We start from the raw sequence: 7658 nt of genomic DNA on the forward strand, positions 1-7658 counted from the left end.
TTGACTTCAAACTTGACAATTCCATGATCCTGTTGGAGAACTGAAATGGAATCAATAGACAAAAGTATTCCTGATTTTCAACCCTCATTTTCTCCTTTACTCCAGTCTTTGAATAGCCTTTCTCTCTATGGCCAATCATTCTACATGTTTACTTATCCCTTCCTACTTTCTCCAGAAAATTGTCCCCACAGTCATCCCCATCCTTTTTGATCTTCAGTCTCTCACCATATCCTAATTCCTTTTTTGCTTCTAAATATTCCCCTATCCTTAAAATTCCTCAATTGACTCTGACAGCCCTTTAAATTCATACTGTTTTCTTCATTTCACTATAAACTGCTAGAAAAAAAAGTTGCTTACCCTTTCTCTCCTTTTACTCATTTCCCAACCCTTTTCAATTTGGCTACCAATTTCAATATTCAACTGTTACTGCTTTCTCTAAAGTAGTCAATCATATATTTGCTAGATGTAATAGCTTTTTTTTTTTTTGCCATCCTTCTCATTTTTTTTTAATATTTTATACTATAGAGTAATTTTCTATGACACTACTCTCTAACTTTTCATTCTCCTTCACAAGTGCTTCATCTATATCATGCTTCCTAATTGTGGATGTACTTCTTTGCTATCACTTAGGCTATCTTCTCTTTTCTCATGCTCTCTTGACTACCTCTTCAGCTTCCATGGATTTAAGTGTCATCTAAGTTCCAATTATGCATTACCAACTACCTACCAGATATTTCAAACTGGATAGCACATTCAGATCTCAAACCCAACATAAACCAAAACCCAACTCATATTTCCTCCTAAACCTACTCTTTTTTTTTTTGTATGCATATTTTGATTGCCCTTTGGGCATAGTTCCAAATTCCTCTCCAGAATAGTTGAATCAGTTCACAACTCCACCAATAACGTATTAATGTCTCAGTTTTCCCACATCCCCTCCAACATTCATCAATATCTTATCCTGTCATCTTTAGCCCATATTTCTGTAGCGATATAAGGTGTACATAGTACTTTCTTCATAATAGCCCTCTGAAAATACTACTATTTCAATCATCCCTCAAATCTACAAGCTTTTTAAAATACTTTTCTGACAAATGGCTTTGTTAAAAACCTATTTGGAGTCCATGAAACCACAGTAGTAATCACGAGGAAGATAGGGAAATTCATAAAATGTATCAGAGCTAATGAAAACATGCAATTACAGCTTGCAAAGAATTAATTCATTCAACAAATATTGCTAACTATGCAGAAGACTGTGCTGGTGCTGGAGAAACTACAAATATGATAAATTCTGTAAGTGGTGGGTATTACGGTCTATACTTATCAAAGTTACATTCTCCCATACTATGCCTGGCTCATTCCATAACTTTCTGCTATTTTACAACTTGATCATCCCATTATTTATTAATAGAGAAGTTGTATTATAAATTTTGGCCACCAGATGGTGGTCTAACTACAGGAAAGTAACCAACTCTTCCCATATTTGATTCTTCAGTGCTTGCCCTGTATTAACTGCAACCTAGCTCCCAGGTTCATTCCACATTCAGTAGTTGCCTAGAGATGGTTAAAACTGGAACTATAGTTATTGTCTCAAGATTTATTTTGCAGATTTCTATAAAGTACATGACATACTCACTTTGAGCAAATGGGAGCAGGAATTTCAGGGCAGAATCTCTCAAAATGTTTTCTTTTCTTGGTAGCAACGGGAAGGATGAAATGAGTTTTTTCTTACCACTCTACAAATAAAGATGAGGAGATGTGAAAAATTGCTGACAGTTGAACCATACTTTCACCTGCATTGGTCAAAGGAAGAAAGATGAGAAGGAAAGGAGGAGAGAGAGAAGGAGACAGAGAGATTGAGAATTGAGTACAAAAATACACCTCACTCAATAGAGAAATAAGAGAAGGGAAAAGATGGAATTAGATGACAGTTTAAAGGAGATTCTATGAGTCTGTAAAATATTTATAGCTTTTTTGAAGTGGCAAAAAATAAGAATTTAAGGTGTAGTTCATAAACAAGGAATCTGAGCTGAGATGGAGTTCATAAACTGAGGAACTGATTGAACAGATTAAGTTTTATAAGTGTGATGGGATAATTATTGAATTATAGGACAGGATGAAGGGAATAGTTACAGAGAAACCTTGTAAGACTCATATGAACTGATGCAGAGTAAAGGTAACAGAACCCCGGGGAAAAGTTTATATAGTGATCACAAATTTAAAGACAAACAAAAGGTAGGGTTTTTTGCCAATTTAAAATGTGTGTGTGCATAATTTTTCAAAAGTGGGATAGTGAAGAATGTAGTAGGTATACAGTCCTACATCGATCTGACAGATAAAACTATCTCATGTTCTTCTTATTTGTTCATGGTATCACCTTTATGTCTAAATCATGTTTCCAGTTGGACCTTATTGAGGTACATGCCTAGTTTCTGACATACTATTTCCCAGTTTTCCCAGTAGTTTCAGTCAGAGTTGAGTTTTGTCCCCAAAGGTTGTATCTTTGGGTTTATCAAACACTAAATAACTATAGTAATTTGCTGTGATATATTATTTACTTAATCTATTCCACTGATCTACCACTCAGTTTCTTAACTAGTACCAGATTGCTTTGATGATTACCACTCTATAATTCAGGTTTGAGATCTGGTTTGATTAGAATACCTTTCTTCACATTTTTTTTCCATTGATTCCCTTAATATCCTTTGTTAATATCTATTGTTCTTCTAGACAAAATTTTTATTTTTCTAGCTTTAACAAATAATTTTTTGGTAATTTGATTGGCATGGCACTATATATATATATAGGTGGAATTGTCATTTTTAGTATGTTATCTCAGCCGACTCATGAGAAACAAATATGTTTCTATATCTGACTGTTCATATCATGTATATTGTTCAAATTTGCCTGTATTTGAATGAAAAATGTTTTTTAATTATGTTCATATACTTTCTGAGATTGTCTTGGCAGGTAGACTTCCCAGTATTCTATGTTATCTATATTTGTTTTAAATGGAATTTCTCTTTTTATCTCTTGCTGCTGGACCTTTTTGGTAATATATAGATTTGCTGATGATTTATGTGGGGTTATTTTATGTCCTGCAATTTTGCTAAAGTTGTTAATTGTTTCAAGTAGTTCTTTAATTCATTCTCTATACTATCATATCATCTGCAGAATATTTTTTCCTCATTATCTAAATTAATTCATCCAATTTCTTTTTCTTTTCTTATTGCTATACCTAACATTTCTAGTACACTATTGAATAATGGTGGTGATAATAGAAATTCTTGTTTCATTCCTGATCTTAATAGAAGGCTTCTAGTTTATTCCCATTACAGATAATGCTTGCTGATGGTTTAGGTAGATACTACTTATGATTTTAAGGAAATCTCTATTTACTTCTCTATTCTCCATTGTTTTTAATAAGAATGGGTTTTGTATTTTGTTACTTTCTGTATCTGAAATAATCAAATGATTTTCGTTGGTTTTAATATTTATATGGTCAATTATGCTGATAGTTTTCCTAATATAGAATGAGTCCTACATTCCTGGTATAAATCTGACTTAGTCATAATGTATGATGCTTGTCATAAATTGCTGTAATCTCCTTCCTAGTATTTTATTTTGTAAACATTTTTAGCAATATTCATTAGGGAAATTGATCAATAGTTTTCTTTCTCTATTTTCTCTGGTTTAGATATCAACACCTTATTTAAATCATAAAATAAATTTGGTAGGATGCTTTCTTTGCCTATTTTTCTAAATAGCTTATGTAACATTTGAGATTAATTGGTCTTTAAATATTTTATAGAATTAACTTGTGAATCCATCTGATCCTAATGATTTTTTCTTAGGAAGTTCATTAATGGCTTATTCAATTTCTTTTTCTCAATTAGAAGTTATTTGATTATTCTATTTCCTCTTTTTTTTTTTTTAATTTGGACAATTTTTACAAATATTTATTTATTTTATTTAGATTGTCAAATTTATTGATATGTAATTGGAGAAAATAGTTACATTACATAATTACATTAATTTTCTCTTCATTGGTGGTGAATTCACTACTTTCATTTTTATTATTTGTAATATTGATAATTTACTTTTCTTCTTTCCCCTTTTAAATAAAATAAATCCATGGTTTATTGTTTGTTTTTTTTCATAGAATTAGTTGACAATGACCTTTCTGATATCTCCCTGCAGGATTCAGTTTGCATTCTACATACTTGGTTCCTATATTATGAGAGTGCCATTACCCTAGCATTGCCATGGTTGCTGACCACGAAACTATTTGGGCAGCTTGTCTACCACTTAAGTTCAAACTGCCCAATTGGCTGCACTTACACAAATGCAATCATCTACAATGACTCCCATTATACCTTTGGAGTTTGTCAACCTAACAGGATGCTATGGTTGCATAGCAGCTTCTTGGCTTCTTCTAGTAAGATCAATGGAACATACTATACATTAGTGAACTTCTATGTATCCTACAACTTCCTATTGCCCTTCTGTTGCTTATTGTCCTGCTTATACAATCAAAATGACCATTTCAAGAGTTAAAATTGTGTTGCTGCTGCTGCAAAAAAATTTAAAAGGGGTTAATTTATATTTACAAAAATTAATACCTGTAATATTCTGGTTAGTTTTCTGGAGGTCTTGGAACCAGCCTTCATTTCAGCTGAGTAATCACCATGAGAATAGCCAAGGATAAAGTCCAAATTCTTTATTATCTCCTTCAAAGTCTGTCTCCTTCACCTGGGGCTCAGATAGCTTTCTGGAAGGCCTTCAGAAGGGATTTGGTTTCAGTGGAGTAAAGGATGAAAACACTTTCAATTGACATCATTTAAACCTTCATGGAGGAATTGGTGATTGAGCTGGAAGTTGAAGGATGAAGAAAATTCTGAAGGTCAGAGATAATGAGAATATACATTCAGGCATTAGTTATGATTGGGGTAAAGCTGGGAGATGGAAATGTTGAGGGGTGAGAGATACCCTAATAACAATGGGGGTCCCCAGGCTGATGTCACAGTTTTGGGGAAAGAATTCACAGTCCTGATCTGCAAGCCAGATTTTTTTGGCAAAAAAAAAGGGGGGGAGGGGTTATTTTCATTGAGAAACCACTCAGTGGGCTAGTTCCTCATAGAAATTAGCAAAGATTATGGCAAAGATGAGTTTATTTTCACTGAGAAAACACTCAATGGGCCAATTCCTGATAGGAATTAGCCAAAGTTTGGGTGCAGAATCTTTTTATCCAGCTTTCTATGGTTTGGAGCTAGGGAGCGATTAGGAGCTAATTTTCAAATCAATAAAGAGTGGTGATTGTTTCCCAGACTAAAGCGATTCCCAGATTAATTGGAGGTGAGAGATTCCCAAGGAAACCACGTAGAAGGGTGGGGATCATTTTTAGGAATTTCCCCAGGCCAAGTGGCCCACCCTCCACAAAGATCCGGGAGACTTAGAGTCCTTATTACATCAGTAAGACAATATGTTGAATTTAGCTAGTAGTTTATTTAATCTGGAACATAGAGGGCAGGTGGAGGAAAAATATGATCATGGGATCACATAGAGCTAAAAGGGATCCAGAAGTCATTAGGTTCACCCCTTTATCTTACATACCAGCTCTTTGAGGAACTGAGAAATTAAGCTAAAGTCACACAAGTCTAAAAAAGGGATTGAACTAAGGTCTTCTGAATCTCCATCTCTATTGTACTGATTCCAAATGAGCGTGGAGCCAGATTGTATAGAATTTTAGATTTTGACCATAGGAGTTTACATTTTATCCTAAAGGTAATTTATCAATATAAACCAATAAAAGTTTTGGGATATGAGAGAGATGTGATCAAAAATGTTCTTGAGATTATTTTGGCAGCTGAATGACAGATTAAAGAGGGAAGATGCTGGAGAGAAATCAGCTAGGATGATACTATTAAGAGAAATGATTATTTCTTTCATATATTAATAAACTAATTATTGAACTAGGGCCAAGTTTTCCTTTCTTTTCTATTTTCTTATTCAGAATTCAACTGGTGTGGGAAATCTTGGTCAAAGACTTACCCAGGCTAAGGTATAATCAAAGATAATAATCACTCAGTAGAAAACAGAAAAGTTGTTTATTAAAAACCTCTGGAGGATAAGCCATCCCATCACAAGATAAGAAAGAGAAAGCTCTTGGTAGGAGGGCTAAAAAACAGTACAGATACATAACTTTTATACAAGAGATTACATCACAAGTAAGAGAGCATTGAGAAGGGGAGGGAGAGGCATCTAATTGGTTGTTGCTATTTGGAGAGATTGGAATGGAAGGTTTCTGTTTCCCCGAAATCTCCTGATTTCTAGAAAATAAAAAATCAGGCTTTCAGGCTTAATCAAGCAGATAGTGATCAAGATAATAGACTAAATATCAATAAATGTCAAATACTGATAAATGTCATCAGCACAGGTTAAGTAAATATTGGCCAGGACCTGCACATATTATACAGGTCATGGGGGAAACACAGAAATAATGAAAATAAAATACAGAAAAAGAATTTATACATTCCTGTAAGTTCTTCACCTTATCTCTCTCTATTCTACACAATAAGGAAATTCTAAATTTAGATGAATGGGTACATTCCTGCTCATGGTGTTTACTCAAACAGATCTGGGGAAATGTGGATTCTCCATTTTTTTTTTTCTCTTATCAGACAGAAGGTATGGAAATTGGTAAGTCTCTTTTTGAGTATTCAATGTCATGTGCCTCAAGACCCTCATTTGAATAAACCTACCTTTCATCATAATATTCATTCTCCTTTAACTGTTAACCAATCAAAATGGAATGCCATTCTCAGAAACGCCAACTTTTCTTCTTTTTTTAATCGGTTGATGGATATTTATTTGAATTCTATTTTTATTTTTCCTTATTAAAACAGGTTTACTATGTGCTAGGTACGATGTTAAGTGCTTGAGATAAAGAGGCAAAATGATGTGTCACGTCCAGTGGGACTCAGTTATTCGTGGGGAATCGAGGGGGGATCCAGCCTGAAAGAGAAGCGGGCGGATAGGAGGAGGGAGACAGACAAATGGTTGAAGCAAGTCTCGTTTATTGTTGGAAACAGCTCAAGTTATATAGGGTAGAGCTAGGTGCAATACGTGAGGGCAAAGTTGGGAGGGGAAAAAGGGGGCAGGGGAGAGTGAAGCTATGTGCGCTGCATGTAATACGTGTGCTACCTGCGAGAAAGGGTATGGGGGGGGGGAACTGCAGGAAGGAGCAGACGTCCCGGGAGGGGGAGGAAGGGCATCCTGTGGTTATAACTCTTATCTGAGTCTCTAGGGTCGCCCCGAGACATCTCTGTGGTTAACACAATACCATGGCTATGTGTTCTGAAGTGTGGGGGTCATTCCCCTTCTCTAGCCATCTGGTCGCCATCTGTTGCTCAATGCAAAGTTTATGGTCTGGTAATTTTCCATGACTATAGTTCCCGTCACCAACAAAGATGTTTCTGCTCTCAAGAACTTTTCAATCTAATAAGGAAAACACCATATAAACAAATATTCACAAAATAAGAAATATGAAGGATAAATAGGAAATAATTAACAGAAGAAAAGCATAACAATTCAGAGGAGTTTGAGAAGGCTTCCAGGAAAAGTAGGATTTTAATTGAGACTTAAAGGAATCCAAGTAG

The sequence above is a fragment of the Sminthopsis crassicaudata genome, chromosome 2 (assembly GCF_048593235.1).
Source record: "Sminthopsis crassicaudata isolate SCR6 chromosome 2, ASM4859323v1, whole genome shotgun sequence".
Classification (NCBI taxonomy): domain Eukaryota; kingdom Metazoa; phylum Chordata; class Mammalia; order Dasyuromorphia; family Dasyuridae; genus Sminthopsis; species Sminthopsis crassicaudata.